We start from the raw sequence: 24,498 nt of genomic DNA on the forward strand, positions 1-24,498 counted from the left end.
ATCATTTTGTGTATGGCCAGCTATATAATGTACCTAAAGATAATTAGTTTACACTATAGATATGTGTTAGCATTGACCACATTCTGTACTGTAGATCAGGATACAAATTAATTTGCATTTTATTTTAACAAATCTAATGTGGAGAATTCTGCATCACGCAATTAACATTTTAGTAATCATGAGTTGGCTAATAAATCACATTCCCCACCCTTCAGTATTTAGGAAAGATATCCGAATACGCACAACACCTGCCGCACTTTGCAGTGGCGGTACCTCGCTCAAAAATGTTTGCTATCCCACAGTGTAACGAACACTATTGAGCAAATAGGGGAGCAAATCGACATGGTGAAGGTGCAAATTGGGCTGCCGTTGGTGGCATTTATATGCCATGGCAATGGCAATTTGCCCCCTTCACCCTCAATTGAATTCCCCCTTAGTGTGATGAAAGTATAATTGAAAATGTCAAAAAAAATTATAATATGCGATTAAATTAAAATAGTTACTTTTATTACGCATACAGATGAAATAAGGATTAAATTAGTATATGGTATATAATATACTGTATATTAAATGAATGCATAGGTAAGTGAATAGACAAATACATTTGTAGAGAGGTTTAAAAAAAATCAAATGAAATCTGATGATAGCTCACATTGCAAAGAAACCCATCAGTTTATAAATACTGTATTGCCTGCAATTTCATCAGTTTTACAGCAATCTGGGACATTTAACACAGAAATCCAAGTGCTTTCAGATAGATCTCTTGGCCCAGGCATCTTACTGATGCCAGTGTGCACTGATGACATTTACCAATGCGGTAATGCTATTTTTTATTATACTGTTTGCTTGCTTTTTAGTAGCTTTTCCTAAAGACCAAATTATGCTCTGAATTATCTTAAAAGATAAATATGTGATGTATGTTTACTATATAAATAACACCGTTACAACAAAAAATAAACATGAAAAAAAAAAAATTCTGTGTGATTTTAAAAATGTTCATAGGCCTAAGGTACATTTCACACCCCACTCACTTATTAGGGAGGATGAGGAACACATTTATGGCAGTATGTGTCTAAAAGGTTTTCCTAATTCAAAATGTGTAACGACTTTTGGCTTTCGTTTAGAAGCATCTGGTAACTTCATGGACTGGCAATTCAGTCAAGAACTGCGGTACACACTCTGCTGGAACCTAAAACTAGCACTTAGATGTAGTGCCTGTAAAGACACTAACAGAAATGCTTTCTGGAACACTGTTATTGTATAGGAACATTATACTACTCTTAGGGGAAAACCTGTAACTCTCTCTCTGCATCACTACCTCAGGAATTGTCACCATGATGAGAAATTATTACCCCCAAATAACAGACATCAATATTAATTATTGATTAGGAAATATGTGCTGTATATATGCAGTGGCGCATGCATGGGGGGTTTCTGGGTACCCAGAAACCCTCTCTGATGAACTGAGGTTTTTTTCTTAGAAGGAAATAGCTGTGAGTCTTCATCTCTACAGTGGAGTTGATCCGACGTTGCACAATTGAAGCCCTGCCCCCTTGTGGCTGTAATAGTGTAATTTGCTGGCCTAAGTGAAAAGGGTGGGGCCAATTGATTTTGAATGATTATTTGCATTGTGATATGTGAGCTATGTGAACCTTACTTTACCCAGTAATAAATACAAAAAAAATACAAAAAAAGCAAAAATAAAAAAATGTGCAAATAGTTAACATAACATACTGGAGATAGAATCTTGTGTTTCAAGGGGCCAATTCAGTTGGGTTCCAGTCTATAGATAGAGAGTTAAAAGATAGACAGTCATTAAGTAGACACCATATGGTCGACAGTCAAAAGTCAGACAGGGTCAAAAGTCAGACACAAAAAAAAATGTGTTTTTTTTCTGTTTTTTACAAGTTTTGCCTCATTTACTAACCGTCACAAACTATCACCTTTTAGTAAAGTTGTGGCGAGCGAAGCGAGACACCGAGCCCAAAGCGTGGCGAGCGTAGCGAGCACGCGAGGGGACGAATTTCACCAAATTTGGGTTAAAAATATTTAAACACAAAAAAAAACTTAATTTTTTTTTTGTGTCTGACTTATAACCCTGTCTGACTTATGACCCTGTCTGACTTATGACCCTGTCTGACTTTTCACCCTGTCTGACTTTTGACCCTGTCTATCTTTTGACTGTCGACCATATGGTGTCTACCTAATGACTGTCTATCTTTTAACTGTCTATGTGCTATACCACACCCGATTTCATATCTGATTGCTAGGCTGCGTTTTCTCACAGCCTGCGTTCAAATCTGAACTGCGCATGCGTATGCACCGCAATGCGCAGGCGCGACGGACCGCAGCAACGGAGATTGCCGGCCAGCAAAAGAATGGTGTGAAATTTCCAAACGCACGGGCGATTGCAAGCAGATTGACAGGAAGAGGGCGTTTGTGGGTGACAGCTGACCATTTTCTGGTAGTGTCTGGAAAAACGCAGGGTTCCTGACGTCAGTTCCGGTCCCGGACAAGCTGATGTGATCGCAGCGGCTGAGTAAGTCCTGGGCTGCGCAGAGACTGCACAAAATCAGGTTGTGCAACTCTGCTACACATGCGTTTGCACACTTGCATGGCTAAAATACCCTCCCCCTGTAATACACTCCCCCTGTAGGCGGCGACTATCTGATCGCAGGGCTGCAGAGATTGCTGCCCAGCGATCAGGTCTGAATTACCCCAAAGTCAATTGTTTCACATAAATTTTAATACATCATTTAAAAATAAAAAGTATTTTTTATCACATCCAGCTTGATGAAAATCAGAAATACCTGTATAAGTAGTTTCAGCGTTAGAGTGTTATTAGTCTGTATGTTTCCAGACTCCATTTCTGCACTATTTACATGAATTTCTTTTTCTCTAAAAGTTCTCCAAAACATGTAATGAAATGGAAATTAGATCAGTAAGTGTTAAAGTAATAGGCTCTCCTTGTGTACATCATCTACACTGGAATATGTGTGGGGTTCCCCAAGCTTGGGGGCCCCAGTGTGGCCAGCCCCAACACTAAGTTGCATTCATACAAAATGTGCAGCAGCGGACCCAGGGCTGGTTCTAGCCCTTGTGGCGCTCTGGGCGAAAATAGGGGCGTGACTTCATAAAGGGGCATGGTCAGTTATACCCCCTGTAGATTTGTGCCCCCGTTTGTCCCCCCAGTAGAGTTGTGCCCCGTTTGTGCCCCCAGTAGAGTTGTGCCCCTGTTTGTGCCCCCAGTAGTATTAGCCCCCAGTAGAGATGTCCCCCGTTTGTGCCCCCAGTAGAGTTGTGCCGCTTACAAAAAATAAAATAAAAATACATAAATTAATACTCACCATCCCCGCTCCTGATTCCCGACCGTTGCTGACCTCCATCTCCGGCCGCCGGCGCCGCTCCTCGGATCTATGGGAGAGATGTCATGACGTCTCTCCCATAGCACAGCATAGACACTAGAGGTCAATTATGATCCCTAGTGTCTATGTGCTGGTCCCACAATGCCGTGCGTTGCACGATGATGTCATTGCGCACCGCACAGCAGTGACAGCACAGCACCCGGGGGCACCACCAGTAGCGGAACTTGCCACGGCGGCTGCGCCCTCCAGATGGCGGCACCCCGGGCAATAATCCCGTGTGCCCATAGCAAGATCCGCTACTGAGCAGACCAGAGGTTATAACAAACCAGCTAGCAACCCCTGTCTTGCGGTAACAAAGTTCCAGGAATTCAAATGTCGGTCTGATTCATAGAATAGGCAGCGATTGTATTTTTCTGTATTTATAAAGTAAGATTTTATATATCCTGATTTAGGGGGTAATTCAGAGTTGATCGCAGTACCAATTTGTTAGCAGTTGGGCCACACAATGTACACTGCAGGGGGGGCATATATAACATTTGCAGAGAGAGTTAGATTTGGGTGGGCTATTTTGTTTCTGTGCAGGGTAAATACTGGCTGCTTTATTTTTACACTGCAATTTAGATTTCAGTTTGAACACACCACACCCAAATCCAACTCTCTCTGCACATGTTACATCTGACCCCCCCTCCAGTGCACCTGGTTTTACCCAACTGCTAACAAATTTGCTGCTACGATCAACTCTGAATTAGGCCCTAAGAGTAGGGCAGAATTTCACTTGCTCCACATTAATAAGGGGGTAATTCCAAGTTGATCGCAGCAGGAAATTTTTTAGCAGTTGGGCAAAACCATATGCACTGCAGGAGAGGCAGATATAACATTTGCAGAGAGAGTTAGATTTGGGTGTGGTGAGTTCAATCTGCAATCTAAATTGCAGTGTAAAAATAAAGCAGCCAGTATTTACCCTGCACAGAAACAAAATAACCCACCCAAATCTAACTCTCTCTGCACATGCTATATCTGCCTCCCCTGCAGTGCACATGGTTTTGCCCAACTGCTAAAAAATTTCCTGTTGCGATCAACTTGGAATTACCCCCTTAACACTGTAGGCCTGGTGCAGGTTTTCCATGTTAGTGATGCTGATGCATTCATGTTTGCACCAGGCTTATCTATGTACTAGATTTTTGTTTTGTACAGGTGCAATTTAGCATATAAGTAAAGGTTGCGATTTTATGTTTTCTATACAGAAGGACCTCAGTGTGCTACTTGCTATACAGTTTTAGGGCACCTTGGTTTTAAAATATGTGCCAACATCATTTAGGGGGACATTGGAGAGAGATAAAGTAACATCCAATCAGCTTCAATTGTTATTTTTTTTAGCACAATCTGTAAAATGGCAGTTAAAAGCTGACTGGTTGGTACTTTATCTCTCTCTAATATTTTATAAATCTCCCCCTTGTCCTCATTGACCGATGCCCGATGCCCGATGTATGCAGCACAAGTGACGGTGGCAATTAGAAATTCAATCTATTCCAAGAAATGAATTCAACATTTGAATGCTTTATTGATGTTGAATTAACTTACCAGAATGGATTGAATTTCTAACTACAGCTGGGTACACACTTAACGATGTGTACCCACAGGGCAGACATCAGGGGGGGGGACGGGACTGTGAGGACTGCAGTCCCGGGCCCTTATAGAGAGGGGGCCCACCACTGGCTCCTATAGCGGGCTGATGCACAGGGAGGACTTAAAACAAGTCTTCCCTACGTCTCAGCTCTGTGAATCGTTCCTACAGGTCCGCAATGCTCCACCTATATGTAACGTCATAATGTGTGACATCACATAGGGTGGAGCGTTGTGTGGCAAAATCTTTTTTTTTTTTGGTGGAGGGAAGGAGGGGCCCTGTCTATTTTGTCAGTCCCGGGCTCCACAATTTCTGATGGCAGCCCTGTGTACCCAGGACAACATCGCGAACGTAGGGACCCGGAAAGCGGTAAGTGCATACACAATGCTGATGCGCCCAACTGTAAATTAGGCTCAAAGGGGGTCATTCCGAGTTGATCTCTCGATAGCAGTTTTTAGCAGCCATGTAAACGCTATGCCGCCTCCCACTGGGAGTGTATTTTAGCTTAGCAAAAGTGCGAATGAAAGGATCGCAGAGCGGCTACAAAGTTTTTTTGTGCAGTTTCTGAGTAGCTCAAAACCTACTCAGGGCTTGCGATCACTTCAGATTGTTCAGTTCCTGTTTTGACGTCACAAACATGCCCTGGGCTCGCCCAGCCATGCCTGCGTTTTTCCTGAAACGCCTGCGTTTTATCGAACATTCAGTTGACACCCAGAAACGCCCACTTCATGTCAATCACTCTGTGGCAACCAGTGCGACTGAAAAGCATCACTAGACCCTGTGTAAAAATACATAATTCGTTGTAATAGTACATCGTGCGTGCGCAATTCGCCGCATACGCATGAGCAGAAGTGACCTTTTTTTGCATCATCGCTGCACAGCGAATTAATGCAGCTAGCGATAAACTCGGAATGACCACCAAAGGCTGTTAATGCAGACTTTGGACTCCAAATTGAACAGTCACACATTTCTGAAAGTGTATTATCAATGATTTAGCATAATATCTGGTAGTCATATTTTTCCATGAGCAGAGTATGTTTCACAAGGCTTTAGAGAACATTTATTTTAGTAAGTAAGGAAAACAATGATGGAGGATAGAACTTGGAGAGATATTTTTCTCCCATGCACCAAGATCAGCACTCTATAAAAGAAGATTCCAGCAAGGTTCATATATTTGTATGCGGAAACTGCTTGGAGGGGATCACTTACTAAGCCTTCTCTCATCATGACTCCAGCTCGTCTGTCGTAAAGTAGCACATTATATATCACTAGAGTTTTTATACTTATTTGGAGCTTTCATAGGACAAAGCCTTTCCATTTAACTTGAACTTAGGATACATCATTCACTGCCTTAAAGGAAAAGCATATATTATTACTGTAGCTCTAATTATAAAATAGTCTTCAGCACATCAGTATACTGTATGGGCCTGATTCTGAGTTAGACACAGAAGTGCACGCAATAGCGTCCATTGCCGGTCACTCATCTGCGACTTCCCCTGTGTACATCCGTGTGGCCGAATGTGCAAGGACTGAGATTCCACCTTATGCATCCAGAGATGCAGTAATACGAATGGGGCATCCTTAGATGTCACCATTGGTCGCACTATCGAGCACATCTTTGAAACTTGCCACAGCCCTATGACAAGTGCAGTTGCTTTGTCTGACTATGGCCATCTATGCTTGCGCCTGTGTGTCTGTATATGCAGCTGCTTTCACCGTCACGTTTGTGGCAGACCCATAATGCACCTACTCAGCAGATAATTTTTGAGTGCATTTCTAGCCACCTCCCAGTCAATGCTCAGTAATGCCGTTCCCTTTTCCATAAAATTTCTCCTACCCATTAGCATAGCTGTACTGGGTGCAGTGTGTGTAGGGTCCAGGGGATCTCACAAGCAAACCCTGCACCCATATCAAACTTACCTCTCCGGTAGTCAGCACTGATGACAGAACTCACTGGGAAAATGGCCATTTTCCCAGAATGCGCAGTAGATATGTCCCCGGGAAAAAGGCGCGTGGGCCATTTTCCCAGAGACCTGCACATGCGCAGTAGACTCGAGCACAAAGGCATAGTCTATAGTGCTGCGGCCACTGACAGAGAGGAGGGGCCTGCAAGGAGCCTGCACACCGGCCCCAGCTGCTACCGTCAATCTCGATTACCTTTGTGTGTACACTCTGTGCAATGCAAGGGGATGTAGTTATGTGACCGGCGATCAGGAGACCGCCAGTCACAATACCAACCCCTGCATCCCCTTGGGGCGAAATCCTGACTAGCAGGGACTATTCCCACTCATGGGTGTCCACGACACCCATAGAGTGGGAACAGAACCTGTGGCAAGCGCAGACTGACCGCCGGGATCCCCAGTGGCGGTAACCAGTACCCAACACAACGCAAGTGCCATATGAGTTTTTAGAAATTTCCGTGCTGTCGGAAATAAAAGTCAGCATTTCATGCATACTGTGTATTGATCTGAACCAGGTCCCATATGTGAAACTACATAGCAGAAACTTGTTTTTTTTTTAATAATAATAATTTTTTTGCAGCATATTATAGAAACATTTGTAAAATTACCCAAGTTTAATATCCTAGCTACACTCCATCTAATTACAGAAGTGTAAAATAAAGTAAAATGTTTTGCATGTATCACAATGCTTGATAAATTAGACCGATATACGAGAAGGCATACTGTAACTGAGGGAGGAAAGTGGCTGTAGGCCACCGGATGATTCTGGATCTCCCAATTACCCAGATTTTCATGTTATGGTCCTGATTGATGGACCTCAATTGTAGCGGGTATGGGTGTCTAGTTGGATTGAGGGTGGGGTTTGGACAGATTGTGGGTGGGGCATGTTTTGTCCTGACTTGGCATTTTCATATGTTGGGAGCTATGCACATATGCAGAAACAGTTTATTATTTATTAATAGACATTATATATATATTTGTCACAAGTTCAAGAAATAATAGGTCCTTGCCCTATTGGCCTTTAGGGTCCATTTGTGCATCTGATGAGTCTTATTATTTGGGACACAAATGCTTGAGTGGTGTTTATGCCAGAGGGTAACATCCGATTCCTGTTTTCATGAATACTCAGCAGCTTCCGCCACAGATGGAGGCGTCCGTGGCTTTCCATGTATGGCGGTCTGCTGTTGGCTGGCGTCCACTAGCTGTTGTCTCCCGCTGGTGCTGGTCATGGGTCCTGGTATCTTCCTCCAGCGTCAGCTGACGGATTTGGCCAATCGGAGTCATTTTCAAGTCACATGACCTGCATAGCCAATAGAAGCAAAGCGGGAGGTTTAAATTCAGGCACCGATTGAATCCTCGGCACCTGCACAATGTCGCTCTCAAGCTGTGTCCCAGGTTCCATTCTGCACTTGCAGTATCCCTGCTAAAGTTCAGAGCAGCATAATATCCAGCCTGGTTCCATTATAACCGGTATCCAGTCCGGTTCTGCAATCAACAGTAACCAGGCTGGTTCTGCTACAACCGGTAACAAGCATGGTCCAGTGATACCTGGTAACCAGCTCGGTTCCATGATACCCGGTAACCAGCCTGGTCCAGAGACAACTGGTAACCAGCCCGTTTCCGTGATATCCGGTAACCAGTGTGGTCCAGAGTCAACCGGTAACCAGCCTTGTCCAGATATACTGTTAACTAGCCCAGTTCAAAGATAACCGGTAACCAGCCTGGTCCTGGGTAACCGGTAACCAGTCCAGTTCTGTGCCATCCAGTGAACCAGTCTTATCAACTGCTGCAAACACCTCGAGTTACCCCAGACTTGGCACATATTCTCCTGTATAGTTCTACTTCTGCATGAGGAAGTCCTATATCAGACCGCCTCTATTCCTACATTCTGCTAGCATTCCTTCCCACACATCGGAGTTCCAATATCACTAGTCCCATGACACCACCTATACAATCCACAGTAATACACTCTCCCAACTTTCCATACATCCACTTTAAACCACACTCGCACCACATATTTCTGCTGTGATGTGTTAAAAATCTACAAAAATAATAATAATAATAATAATAATAATACTAATAATCATCATCATAATATCTCTTCTCGTTGGAATTACAAATACATTTCCTTAAAAAATAAAACACTTATAAAATGTTCGAATAAATAATCTGACAAGAAAACACAAACATATGATGAATGAATTATTTAAAGCTCATACAGTATAAGTTGAGAAGTATTTTATCTATGCTAAGTAAGATTCTTTCTGTATTGCCGTGACAGGGAGCCTACATTATTTTATCATCTCATACTTTGGAAGGCATCTGGAATTCAGACAACAATGGGTATGTTGTTTAATTATCTTTTAATTTATTAGCTGTCTTCCAAAACCTTGCATTCCTATTACTCATTTTATTAACATATTCCTTCCTAAAACACATCTGCGTTCCAATTTATGGGTAATGTTGTCATCACAAATCCTGTACACTGCATTATAACAGATTTGAGGCCAGAATGTCCATAGTTATCCCTTTCAGCACCACTGTAATCATTTTGATGTTTAATTAGACCTAACTATTTATTCCCACTTATTTATATAGTGCACATTAGGGAGGCCAATCACGGGCCATTTTTTCAATCCCGGGCATCGGGATTGAAAAATGGTCAGTATTGGGATTTCCGGGATACCCGGGATTGGCTATTCCCTATGTGTCTGCCCCCTCGCTCCCTGCCCCGGCCCGCACACAGAACTCACCATAGACCAGGGGCGGGCATGCAGGAAACATCCATCTGACTCGGTGGTGGGTGACAGCAGACGGCACAGCATGCCTGTGACTGCACGTCACGCTGCACAAGGGAGCCGGGCAGCATCTAAGCATCCTGAGGTTACTTAACGTTGCCTTGCTTCAAAAAAACAAAGGGCCGCCTGATCCCTCAATCCCCGGGATTGTAGCTTCCAATCTCGGGATTGAATCCCTGGCCATTTTTTTGCCTAAATCCCGGGATCCCACCAATCCCAATCCCAGGATTGGCCTCCCTAGTGCACACATATTCTGCAGTGCTTTACAGAGAATATTTGGCACTCAGGGCCGACTCGAGGGACGTTCCGTAAGAGAGGTCGCACTGGGCATCGAACTCCTAAGGGCGGCCGTCAGCTATCTGCCATTTCAAATCAGGCGCCAGACTGGACCCTCGGACACAGTGCAGCAGCAACAACAGAGCCCGGCAGGTGGCGGTGGTAAGCAGCAGCGAGCAGCACTACTGGAGGCATATGTGTATCTGGCACTGCTGGGGGTGGCATATGTGTATCTGGCACTACTGGGGGCATATGTGTAACTGACACTATTGGTGCATATGTGTATCTGCCACTGCTGGGGCATATGTGTATCTGTCACTGCTGGGGCATATGTGTATCTAGCCCTGCTGGGGACATATGTGTATCTGGCACTGCTGAGGGCATGTGTGTATCTGGCACCATTGGGGGCATATGTGTATCTGGCACTGCACTACTGGGGGCATATGTGTATCTGACATTAATGGGGGCATATGTGTATCTGGCACTCTCACTACTGGGGTCATTATGTGTATGTGACAGTCTGTTGGCATCATTATGTGTATCTGACACTCTTCTGGGGGCATTATGTGTATCTGGCACTACACTGGAATGTTATCTGTATCTGGCACTTTACTGGGTACATTATGTGAAGGGGGCACTACTGTGGGCGTTATGTGTAAGGCTGCTAATTGTGTGTGTAGAGGGTGTGTGAAAATATATATATTTATAATTTGATATCATAATATAAAGTTGTGAGGCCACGCACCTTTGGTGCACGCATTTAGGAGGGCACTTCAAAATTTCTCGCTCAGGGTGCTAGTAGGCTGTGAGATGGCCCAGTTGGCACTTCACATCAGTCCTTGATACAGTAAATTTTACAATCTATGTTCCCTACCACATGTACACACACACTAGGGTTCATTTTTATTCTACTAATACATTTTTGGGTTGTGGGAGGAAACTGGAGTACCTGGGGGTTTATTTACTAAAGTCCCGATTTTGTCCGAGTTTTTTTTTTTTTTTCAAAGTGGCAACGTGGGAACTTACTAAGCACAAATCTCGGCAGTGTTGGGGCTATTCATAATGGTTTTCACGGCAGAGGGCAGAAATACAAATGAATAGACCATCAGTCAAATGCGGCTGTTTGTTCATACAACACTGCCGGTAAAGCATAGACTTCGTAAAAAAGGCAGCAAAAAAACAGACCTGCTTATTCCTGGCGTGTTTGGATAGTCATGCACGGATCAGTGAGATCCGTGCATGCTTATCTGTGGGAAAGGGTCTGTTTTCCTTAAAAATGTTTTTTTTAAAAATTGCGTGGGGTCCCCCCTTGTAAGCATAACCAGCCTCTGGCTCTTTGAGCCGGCCCTTGTTGTAAAAATACAGGGGGGAAATGCGTAGGGTCCCCCATATTTAAACAACCAGCACCGGGCTCTGCGTCTGGTCCTAGTTCAAAAAATATGGGGGACAAAAGATGTAGGGTTCCCCATATTTTTTAAACCAGCACCGGGCTCCACTAGCCAGAGAGATAATGCCACAGCCGGGGGACACTTTTATATAGGTCACTGTGGCATTACCCTCCCAACTAGTCATCACTGGCCGGGGTTCCCTGGAGGAGTGGAGACCCCTTAAATCAAGGGGTCCCCCCCTCCAGGCACCCAAGGGCCAGGGGTGAAGCTTGAGGCTGTCCCCCCTATCCCTGGGCGGTGAATGGGGAGCTGATAGCCTTTGTGTAAAAAAAAAAAAAAGAGTATTTTTTTGTCATAGAACTACAAGTCCCAGCAAGCTTCCCCCGCATGCTGGTACTTGGAGAACCACAGGTACCAGCATGCGGGGAAATAACCGGCCCGCTGGTACCTGTAGTTCAACAACAACAAAAAATACCCAAATAAGAACACAACACACACAAGAGTGACCCCAATTAACATTGCGGTTAACCGCAGACCGCAAACTTCCCATCATAGGCTACAATATAGGACCGCGATCCTCCATTCTTGCCGCTGTGCTCCACCTTATTGACAGGTCAGGAGCACACAGCCAATCAGAAGAGCGCCATGACGTGGCGCTCCCCGATTGGCTGGCGGGATCTCCAGTGACAGTAGTCACGAGGGGTCCCGGCATTCGGAAAAAGGGGTTTCATGTGTACACATGGAACCCCTTTAGTGCGTGGGTTCGGGTTTTCTCCATTTTTTTTAACCCCCTGGATGCTACATGGACTGAAGAGGACCGAACTTCACTGGATAATAGGAGAGTATATTGGGCATTTTTTGACAGGTCCACCATGGATTCTACTGGACAAGGGGACCGAGGATCTCCGTGGGCCACTAGGTAAGTATGTGTGTGCATGTATGTTAATTAAAGCTTTATTTTCAGGGTGTGTGTGTTGTGTTTTTATTATTTTTTTATTTTTTTGTAGAACTACAGGTACCAGCGGGCCCGTTATTTCCCCGCATGCTGGTACTTGTGGTTCTCCAAGTACCAGCTTGCGGGGGAGGCTTGCTGGGACTTGTATTTCTACGACAGAAAACAGTACTCTTTTTTTTGCACAAATACTATGAGCCCCCCCCATCCACCGCCCAGAGATGGGGGAGGACAGCCTCGGGCTTCACCCCTGGCCCTTGGGTGCCTGAAGGGGGACCCCTAGATTTAAAGTGTCCCCACTCCTCCAGGGAACACCGGCCAGGGATAACTAGTTGGTGGGGTAATGCCACAGACGCAGGGACCTATATAAAAGTGTCCCCCAGCTGTGGCATTATCTCTTTGGCTAGTGGAGCCCGGTGCTGGTTTAAGAAATACGGGGGACCCCTACATCTTTTGTCCCCAGTATTTTTTGAACCAGGACTGGACGCAGAGCCTGGTGCTGGTTGATGAAATATGGGGAGACCCTACGCATTTTTTCCCCTGTATTTTTACAACCAGGGCCGGCTCAAAGAGCCCGAGGCTGGTTATGCTTAGGAGGGGGGACCCCACGCAATTTTTTTTTTACTTTTAACTCTTTAAACACTAATCATCATGTACACAATGAAGCCCTGCACGGATCTCACTGATCCGGCCGGGCTTCATTGTGTTATGTCCGGCAGTGTTTTACTCATCACTCCCGTAAAACACTGCCCGACAATACGAATCACATCGACATCAGAAAACACGAAAAACTAAAACTCAGAAGCTTAGTAAATTTCCGAAAATGGATTAAAAAAGTTGCAGTAAAATACGTTCAATAAAAATCGAGATTAAACTCACAGCAAATCGTCACAAACATGAATTTTAGTAAATATACCCCCTGGAGTAAACCCACGAAAGCATGGTAAGCATGGGAATGTACTAACTCCACACAGTTAGGGCCATGGTGGGAATCAAACCCAAGACCTCAGTTATGTGAGATAGTGATGCTAACCATTACCCCATCTGTGCTGCCCAATTATATAACTACGTAGCTGTTTTATAAGGAATAAACTACCAATTTCAGTTGTATAACTAGGTGTACCTTAAATATGACTTAAAATATAGCATTTAAATCTGGATCAAATATCTACACATTACTTTGTAAACCTGATGAGCTAAAATGCTTGAATACAATATTTCACTTATATCTAATTTTCCACATAATTATATATATCTAAAGTATCAGAACATATCAGGTAAACTCAGAATTGCATAATGTTTAACAGAAAAACTGAGCAAAATGTAGCGGTCTTGCCCAGATAAGTAATTGCTTTAACATACAAGCATTATTATGAAGATGCAGTTCATCTTTTACAATGATCTCATGAATAATTACTAAGGAAATGCATTCTCTTTTCCATAACCACAAGCTTTAGTAATAAAGAAGGCTTTATTCTAGTAGATAACTAACAGCTAAAGATCCCACAGGAAAGTTTTGATTTTTCAGTGCAATGCTTTCTATTAAAGACAGCAAGTAAATAATATAGGCCCTCATTCCGAGTTGTTCGCTCGCTAGCTGCTTTTAGCAGCATTGCACACGCTAGGCCGCCGCCCTCTGGAAGTGTATCTTAGCTTAGCAGAATAGCGAACGAAAGGTTAGCAGATCTGCTACTAAATATTTTCTTGCAGTTTCTGAGTAGCTCCAGACCTACTCCTAGATTGCGATCAGCTCGGTCCGTTTAGTTCCTGGTTTGACATCACAAACACACCCTGCGTTCAGCCAGCCACTCCCCCGTTTCTCCAGACACTCCCGCGTTTTTCCCTGGCAAGCCTGCGTTTTTTAGCACACTCCCGGAAAACGCTCAGTTACCACCCAGAAATGCCCCTTTCCTGTCAATCACTCACCGATCAGCAGAGCGACTGAAAAGCGCCGCAGGATCCACAGCAAATCTACTAAGTTTGTAGTTAAATAACTAAGCGCATGCGCCCTGCGTGCCTTGCGCATGCGCATTTTTAAACAAATCGCAGCATAGCGAAAATCGGCAACGAGCGAACAACTCGGAATGACCACCTTAGTTCTGTCACAACTGTGAAACTTTTCTAAAGTATACGCAATTTCTCAAGTACTGTATATTTGATTTAAGTTATAATGGACTGTGCTAGCTTTGTTTTGGCCTCAAATACTTTGATAATGGTGATGATGTGCATCAATTTCAAATGCACCTAGATTTATGCTAATGTGCACACTGTAGGTTTACTTAGCAAGAGGGTGGTATTTGTGGTGGAGCAAATGTTTGCACTGGCCAATGGATGGAGTTAGGTGAAGTGAGAACATTTCTTGTTAAGTGCTTAGTAGGTAACCAGGACACCTAATTGTGAGGAACAGTTCAGCTATACTTCCTTTGGGCTAAGGGGGTCATTCCGAGTTGATCGCTAGCTGAAAATGTTCACTGTGCAGCGATGATGCAAAAAAAGGCACTTCTGTGCATGCGTATGCGGCGCAATGCGCACTCGCAACGTACTTTCACAACGGCCGATGCAGTTTCACACAAGATCTAGCGAAGCTTTTCAGTCGCACTGGTGGCCGCAGAGTGATTGACATGAAGTGGGCGTTTCTGGGTGTCAACTGACCATTTTCAGGGAGTGTTTGAAAAAACGCAGGCGTGCCAGGAAAAACGCAGGCGTGGCTGGGAGAACGCAGGGCGTGTTTGGGACGACAAATCCGGAACTGAACCATCTGAAGTGATTGCAAGCGCTGAGTAGGTTTGAAGCTACTCTAAAACAGCACAATTTTTTTTTGTAGTCGCTCTGCGATACTTTCGGTCGCACTTCTGCTAAGCTAAAATACACTCCCAGAGGGCGGCGTCTTAGCATTTGCACGACTGCTAAAAGTAGCTAGCGAGCGATCAACTCGGAATGACCCCCCCAAGTTCTGAAAGTCTCTAATCTTGCTGCATGATTGATATTAAAGCTTTGTAAGGCCAAAAGAAAAAGTTGAACAGAAGGGGCAACTTTAGATATCTTTTTCTAAAGGAGTACATGGCCTAGGGACCACCTGTTATAAATAGGAGCATCTGTGCCCTGATAGTTGCATGCAGAGTAGCCTTAGTTAAAAGGTTGAGATGATCTTAACGGGTTGGGTATGGGATCCTGATAGTCAGGATGCCGACGGTCAGAATACAGACAGTGGCATTCCGATGGTAAGAATCCTGACACACTGTGGTCAGTAGGCTAACATTACCCCTTACCCTCCCAGGGGCTGCCTGGCAATTTTCAGCCTGGGCGGCATACTCAAGCAAGCAGGCCAGCTTTCCACAGGGAATCTGCAGTCAGGTGGCCCTGGAACACTTAAATTGCACTGGTCCAGGGGACAGATGGCACCCTGCCCCCTGCCCAGCCAGCCCCTGTACCCTCCCTACTCACAGCCTAACCTTAACCCTACCCTCCTGCAGCCTAACCCTAGTCCTCCACTCCAGCAGCCTAACCTTACCATCCCCTCCCACAGCTGAACCCTAACCCTCCCCCTCACGCTTACATCCAGGATTGGGACCATCAGGATTCTGGCGTTGGATTCTGAGCGGTGTCAGGATTCCAATGCCGGTCTTTTCACTGCCGGCATCCTGATTGTCGATATGCCAACTACATCCCCATTTTAACAATCTGCCTTCAACCTCAAAGAAACCAATCTATTAAATCATTGATATTATTTGGTCAAGGGAAATGGAATATCTAGGGGTGATTAACTACACTTCTTATTCTACACCTACATAACCACTAGTGTAGTATCTCTGGCACATCCTCCCCTCCACTCACAATCTCAGTTTGGAGTACCACATGGTTCTGACCATGGCCATGATGGCCTGCTGCATGGGTGTTACACTGGAGTCCACTGTCTGCTTTATGCCTCATATTAAATCTCTCTCCTTGTCCTGTTGCTTCCACCTTAGAAAAGTTTTTTAGAATATGCACGAGAGGTCGGCTCTTTCATCTCCCAATAATTGTTTGTTGTTTTGCCCATCTTTGTACTCGTTTCCCTCTGATTATTTTGTTGGAATTTGTTTGTCAATTTTTTGTGTGTAAGTAAAGTGGTTTTCACAAAAATTTGTTTGTGGTTTGTTTATAATTTCAGGAGCCGCGGCTGCTGGTCCGTGAGCTCTGATTGGCTAGCAAACTGGTGCCTTATTGCTATTTACCCCACAGCCGCTGGAGACCGAACATCACAGAGAACTGAGGGGCAGGAGAGGCACTACACTGAGCTCTCCTTCCTTCACACAGCAGCCAGCGGAATGCAGGTATGGTGGACGGCCCGATGGTATGGAGTACCGGCTGGGAATTTCTTGCCGGTACGCCGTACCGTCCCATACCGCCATACTTGCAGCGCTGGACTATGGTGTATTTTCTACAGTGAATTGCTGTTATTAATCTGGTACATTATGATGCATGCAGCAGCTGCATTTACTGTATATATTGTTGAAGAGGCCCAGAAGTTGCACTCTCTAATGGTTAGTCAAACCAATGAGGTGGCAGGCCACACCTCCTCTGCAGACTGCCACACCTCTAAACATGGGCCCCTACCACTGCATTCCCCCGGTGGACCCTACATGCCCCAGTCCGACACTGTATGCAGATACAGCATATGCACAGAATATAGGCATGCCACATATCATTTTAATCAGCAGGATCTGTGTGTTCATCCTATTACATCCCTTTGTGAATAATATGAATTTTCTGGGGGGCGGGAAATTACAAATATTGCATATACAGTACATGGACTCTATTGAGAGATCAAAGTATTTTTGTTTGATTTTAAAGTTAGAAATCATTTTAGAAATGATTATTTGTTGTAAATGTGCTGTAATTGTGTACTTGTAATTGATTTTCAACATTGACAAATACAACTAATCCAAAAAACTCTAGTTACGTACGACTTTGTAGAGCTGTTTTGTGTGAGACTAGAACTACATTACACTGGGCGAGTTGTATGTTTAACATGGGGAAACACCTGGATCCGACTTTTTACTAGGCACTTTTGTTCTGAGAAGAAAACTTCCGAGTTTTCATAAACTTGGATGCTATTACATTGGTCAAGTTTTCAAAATGTTTGACTTTAGCTGCAAAATCAGACATTTTACAAACTCTGCTCCCATTACATCCCGGCCTTTATGTGAAACATGCCATTTCATTTTTACATTAACATCCTCATTAATGCAATGTATTTACGTACTATGGGCCTTATTCAGACATGATCGCTCCTCTGTGAATTTGCAGAGGTTTGCGATCAGATAGTCGCCGCCCAGACTGAGTGAATTGCCACCCCATGCAAGTCTGGGTACGCCACGTGAAAAGCTTTACAAATGCCGGTCAGCTGCAAATCCGTTCGCAACTCACTCACCATCTAATGTTTTTTCTAGTCTGTGCAGTCTGTGCGTAGCTCAGGACCTACTTCTACAGTGCGATAAAAACAGGCTGATCGGAACCAGAGCTGACGTCACACACCCTCCCTAAAAACACTTGGGAACTCCTGTGTTTTTCCTGACACTCCCAGAAAATGGGCAGTTACCACCCCAAAATGTCTGCTTCCTGTCAATCAACTTGCATATGCCTAGTGTTCAAAAAGATGCAGGAATTTTTCGCAGTTTGGCCTTGAGCGTGCGGATTACGATCTGTACGCATGTGCAGTCAATTGATAATCAGCTAATAAAACAAAAAATTGAAGCGCCTGTGTATTTTGTACTAATAATTAAAATCTGTAATTTATAAATTGTAAATTATGAGATAATGAGCCCACATTCGCCTCTATACATGGGCTGTGTTAATCACTATTGTAGTAAATCAAACAAGAATAGGAGACAGATAGTGGCACTCATGGGGTCAAAGATTTCTCATAAAAAACATATCCAGAGAGCTGAAGATATAAAAATATACATTTAATATGCCAGGGCCGAAACTAGGATTTTCGTCACCTGGGGCAAAGCAGAAAATTGGCGCCCCTCCCAAAAAAACAAATCAAAAACAAACTCTGTCAGACTAAAATAATCATATTATCAAAAAATGCGAAAAAAGAGGATACTATTGGACAATATTCCCCTTTGTGCCTCAAATACCCTATGCGTCACATGCCCCGCCAGCGTGTTCAACTACATGCTCCTTTGTGTGTCCCCATACATTGCACTATATCATAACACTTCATCACTGCACTTCATTCCCCTATCCTCTATCCACTGCACTACATCACTATACTACATCCCCTACACGCTGAACTACATCACTACACTACATGCCCCTATGCACTGCACTACATACCCTATATGCTACACTACATCACTCAGTGGCGTGCGGTGAGGTCAGTGGCTGGTGAGGCACTGCAGCCATAATCTCTGTGGAGTCCCGACGAGGTCATCTTCTGCCGCCACTAATGGGTGCCGACCCTGCCAATGGCCTACAAAATCGCCGCCATCAACTGCCTGACCCCCAGCCGCTAAGCTGCATCTCAGTCTGATGCCGCCAGTGCCTGCAGCCTTCCTGCTCATCAAACTTGTGATGAGCAGGTGGCTAATACATTGTCAATTTTCATAAATTTATGGGAGACAGAGAGGTGGAATATGGGGAGATGGGAGAGAGAAGAGAAATATGAAGACAGGACGGATAGACAAGAGAGTAGGCACAGGGGAAGATGGCAGAGAGAGAGGAATAGGGTGAGAAGGAAGAGAGACAGAATAGGGGGCAGAAGGAAGATAGAGTAGGAATAGAGGGAGATGGGAGAGGAGGAATAGAGGAGATGGCAAAGAGAGAGGAGAAATAGGGGTATACGGGAAAGAGGAGAGTGAGAGGAATAGAGGGTGATGACAGACAGAGAGAGAGGAGGAGCAGGCTGGCAGACTGGGAGTAGTGGTGGTGGAGAGCAGGGGGCAGGATTGGAGTAACAGTAGTGCAGAATAGGGGGACAGGCAGGGAGTAATAGAAGGGGGGGCAGGATGGGAGTAGTGGTGGGAAAAAGTGGGCAGTATGGGATCTCACCTCCTCTAATGCAGCTCCCGGGTCCCAGCCACCGTTGCTCCTTCCATGCAAGCTCACACAGGACGGACAGACAGCCTCAGTAGAAGTTATGGGTTCCGCTCCTCTGGTGTTCTCCGCGTAGTCCAGGGGAACATGGGCGTGGCCTGCGATCGGGTTGGGGGTGGGGCAGGGCTGCACCTCCGCACCAGGTGTACATAAGGCTCTTTGTTTTCTGGCTGCCCGCAGCTGTGCCCTCCTCATCACTGGAGCTGTCTGTCCGAGTTCTCTTTGTGACAGTCCAGGGGCAAATGCAGGATTTTTAGGGGGGGAGGGGGGGATTCCAGATATGAGAGAGAGGGAGAGAGATAGAAATAGAAGAGTGTGCACATATATAGAAACCTCCAACCCGTGTGTGTGTGTGTGTGTGTGTGTGTGTGTGTGTGTGTGTGTGTGTGTGTGTGTGTGTGTGTGTGTGATATATAAACACAGAGCCAAGGAGACATGGGGAGGGAGAGACAGACAGACATGTGGAGAGAGGGGGACATGGGGGGGGGAGGGAGAAAGAGGGCGTGAGACACAGACATGTTGAAAGAGAGACATACATGCTGAGAGACAGTTCTGGAAAGAGAGTTACTTGAGTGGGAGAAAGAGACAGGGACAAAGAGACACAAACATGGAAAGAGAAACGGACATGGGGAGAGAGAGACAGACATGAGGTGGGATAGAGACACACATGGAGAGAAACAGACACAGGGAAAGAGAGACAGACACAAGGAGGGATAAGACATGGAGAAAGAGACAGACATGTGGAGGGAGAGAGAGTGAAACACACACACATGGGGAGGGAGCAGACATGGAGAGAGAAACACACAGGGAGAGATATACAGAGACGTGGAGACAGACACAGGGAGAGAGACAGACAGACATACGGAGAGAGAGAGAGAAGAACAGAGAGAGGAAGAAAGAGGAGTGACATGGAGAGGGAGGAGATATGGAGAGACAGACACAGTGACCAAGAGAGACAGACATGGGGAGGTAGAGATACAGGAAGAGAGACACACACACACACACACACACACACACACACACACACACACACATTGGGAGGTAGGAGGAGACATGGAGAGAGATACAGACACAAGGAGAGAGAGACAGACAGACATGGGGAGAAAGAGACCGAGAAAGGGAGAGACAGACACAGGGAGGGAGAGACTGAGGAAAATGGTATGTTAGCCCAGTGGTTCTCAAACTGTCATCAGGACCCCACACAGGTCACGTTTTCCAAGTCACCCAGCAGCTGCAATGTGTATCACCAACTGTCACATTTTAAAAATCTACAGGTGACCTGCAAAACATGAACCGTGTGGGGTCCTGAGGACCGAGTATGAGAACCTGTGCCCCTATTCCAGGTGCTACAAGGGCAGCGTTTCCACAGCAGCTGTTAATACGTAGAGGTTAGTTACGCCTGAAACAAAATACATGATGAAACAGCGCTCAACAGAATAATATAAAAGAGATGGCATGGTTAATATATTAAAACACTTTCATATGGCAAATATCCCATGTATATCACAGAAATAGTAAAGTGACAATCAGCTTGCAATTAGCATTAAAATCACATATGTTTAAAAAGTAAATGAAGTAATATGCAACAGTTTATGCCCCTGTTCCAATAATACAGAATACATTTCAATATACCTGTTCCTAGTATAGTCCCTGAGGGGTGATAGGCAGTCTATTGATAAGCACAAAATCAGCAGCATTGAATAGTTACCGCAGCTGATGGTAGGGTCACAATGGACAAGGTCGCATTCTGGCGGCCGGGATCCCGACGTCGGTATGCTGACTGCCAGGATCCCGGCCGCCAGTCAACCATACCCAATGCATTTGAATGACTACTTCTACCTGGTGTAGGATTGTGACCCTACCATCAGCTGCAGTAACTATTCAATGCTGCTGATTTTGTGCTCATCAATAGACTGCCTATCACCCCCCCAGGGACTATACTAGGAACAGATATACTGAAATGTATTCTGTATTATTGGAACAGGGGCATAAACTGTAACATATTACTTCATGTACTTTTTAAACATATGTGATTTTAGCTCAGATTGCAAGCTGATTGTCACTTTACTATTTCTGTGATATACAGGAGATATTTGCCAAATGAAAGTGTTTTAATATATTAACCATGACAACTTTTATATTATTATATGTTATTCCAGTGCCGGATTAAGAGGGGACCCAGGGGGTAAGTACCCCGGGCCCTCCAGGTCTAAGCTGCTGTCCACTGACAATTCTACTGTCTACAGGCTCCACCGCCAGCAACAGCACTCCCAGCAGCAGCGGCAGCTGCTGGGAGAGCTGTGCCAGTTTCGGAGCCTGGAGAGAAATAGAATAATCCCCTACGGCTACACCCTTGATGTTTCTACTGGAGGGCGGGTGACACGTGGAAACGCCCGGGATGCCCGCTGCCAGCAGCAGCAATACAGTCCCTTACAAGGCTGCGTGCCGTGGCCGGTGTCTAAGCCCCTGTCCCAGTACACAGGATTCATTAGAGTGGAGGAGGATTGACAGAAGTGTGCCCGCCTCCTCACTGCCCTGCGATCTGTCTCTGTCCCAAACTCCCGTCGCAGCATCAGCTCCAGCTCGTGGTGTTAGGTGAGGAACTCTGAGGAGCAACAGCAGGTTAGATTAGAGTGGACTGATGGGGGAGAGTGCTGGGCACAGGCTGTACTGCATACACCCAGCTCAGACACTAACAAGTGCTTTGTTTAGTGTTTGGGACACTGGCTGCAATGTGCCAATGTGGCTGTGTGCATATGTGAATGTGGCTGTGTGCACTTGCGTGTGTGTGCATATATGAAAGTGGCTGTGTACATTTGCGTGTGTGTGCATATGTGAATGTAGCTGTGTGCATTTGCGTGTGTGTGCATATGTGAATGTAGCTGTGTGCATTTGCGTGTGTGTGTATATGTGAATGTGGATGTGTGCATTTGCGTGTGTGTGCATACGTGAATGTAGCTGTGTGCATTTGCGTGTGTGTGCATATGTGAATGTGGATGTGTGCATTTGCGTGTGTGTGCATATGTGAATGTAGCTGTGTGCATTTGCGTGTGTGTGCATATGTGAATGTGGATGTGTGCATTTGCGTGTGTGTGCATATGTGAATGTAGCTGTGTGCATTTGTGTGTGTGTGCATATGTGAATGTGGATGTGTGCATTTGCGTGTGTGTGCATATGTGAATGTAGCTGTGTGCATTTGCGTGTGTGTGCATATGTGAATGTGGATGTGTGCATTTGCGTGTGTGTGCATATGTGAATGTAGCTGTGTGCATTTGCGTGTGTGTGCATATGTGAATGTGGATGTGTGCATTTGCGTGTGTGTGCATACGTGAATGTAGCTGTGTGCATTTGCGTGTGTGTGCATATGTGAATGTAGCTGTGTGCATTTGCGTGTGTGTGCATATGTGAATGTGGATGTGTGCATTTGCGTGTGTGTGCATACGTGAATGTAGCTGTGTGCATTTGCGTGTGTGTGCATATGTGAATGTGGATGTGTGCATTTGCGTGTGTGTGCATATGTGAATGTGGATGTGTGCATTTGCGTGTGTGTGCATACGTGAATGTAGCTGTGTGCATTTGCGTGTGTGTGCATATGTGAATGTGTGCATTTGCGTGTGTGTGCATATGTGAATGTGGCTGTGTGTGGCTACGTTCTTTGCAGTTGGACCACACCTCTTAGTTGGTGTACTACATTTTTCAGTTATTTAAGGGGGGGTTACTGTTCGCACTGGGTATGTCTCGTAACAGCCCTGCCCCTGAGTCTGTGCCCACAGGCTTGATCGTCTCCCCTCCGTCTGCAGCGTTAGTGTTGAGTAGACGCGCTGCACAAAAGACAACTGGGAGTGGAGACATCCTCCAAGAAGGCACTGAGGAGCGGGACTCTGAAGGGGAATCATTAAACATATTTTATGAGGTGGGGGTGAGAGAAGGTTATTAAATCCTGACATCAGGGAAGGGGCCCCCCTGTTTTCAGTGCCCCAGGACCCCTGAAGGCTTAATCCAGTTATTCTATTGTGTGCTCTTTCATCATTTTTGGTAGGGGTGAGAGACAGAGAGAGATAGAGACTGACATATGGAGGGAGAGAGGCATGGAGAGACAGACACCAGGAGAGACAGAAACAGGGAGAGACAGACATGCAGAGAGAGAGAGAGAGAGAGAGAGAGAGAGAGAGAGAGAGAGAGAGAGAGAGAGAGAGAGAGAGAGAGAGACACACAGATATGAAGAGAGTGATATGGGGAGGGAGAGGGAGACTGGTTTGGGAAGGGACTCAGAGAGAGGGACACAGAGAGAGAGAGGGAGAGAGACAGCTACACACATGGAGAGAGAGAGAAACAGGCATAAGGAGAGAAGACAGTGACTACTTACCTGATCAGCCGGCCAGCCATCCCCCCTCCAGCATGCCAGACACGGACCTGCTGCAGAGACACTTCCTCACCCGACCTCTGAACCCTCAAAGGCCCATGGGAACTGCCTGAGAGGAGCTGGCCGGGTGAAGTGACTCTGCAGCTCCCCCTACAGTTCAGTCAGCCCAGCCTCCACATAAGTGTAATGAGGCTGTGCTGCAGCTGCACATTACAGAGTGAGCCTGCCCTGCTGCCTTGAAGTCCTCCGTCTTCGGTAAACTTAGGGGGTGGGGGGTTCGGGGGGTCGGGGGGTCACAATCGGCACCCCTTGGTGTAAGCTCGGGAGGGGGGTGGACATTGTTTGCGGCAGTCAGCCCGGGAAGGGGGGTGGATTGGTATTCTGACAGTACAATCCACCCCTGCTGCCACTGCCCAATCATTCAGTGACAGGGGCGTGCTCTCATATCTGAAAGCACGCCCCTTTTCAAAGCGGCACTCCTAGAGGTGCCGCTTGCAGGGCTTTTTGTAATGGGCTTTTACTGCCCGATGCCTGGCCCCGCCCCCCGCTTCCGGCCCTCTCATATAGCCAGCGGGAGACACCGAAAGCGGTGCCTCCGATTCATAAGTAAAACCATTTGTTTAATATAAAAAGATGATTAAAATAATATAAAGTCTAAGCACATACTTATGACACATCATATGTGTCA

General features: G+C 45.5%; 1 long non-coding RNA gene across 1 annotated transcript; it reads right to left on the reverse strand.

Moving 5' to 3' along the window:
- Positions 1-7,566: 7,566 nt before the first annotated feature.
- Positions 7,567-23,896, reverse strand: LOC135050587 (uncharacterized). Its single transcript, XR_010241681.1, has 3 exons — positions 23,814-23,896; positions 19,403-19,667; positions 7,567-8,250 (listed from the first exon to the last, which is right to left on the reverse strand). It is a non-coding gene; the product is annotated as an uncharacterized LOC135050587 (long non-coding RNA).
- Between the last annotated feature and the right edge of the window lie 602 nt (positions 23,897-24,498).

Source organism: Pseudophryne corroboree, chromosome 2 (genome assembly GCF_028390025.1).
Source record: "Pseudophryne corroboree isolate aPseCor3 chromosome 2, aPseCor3.hap2, whole genome shotgun sequence".
NCBI classification, from domain to species: domain Eukaryota; kingdom Metazoa; phylum Chordata; class Amphibia; order Anura; family Myobatrachidae; genus Pseudophryne; species Pseudophryne corroboree.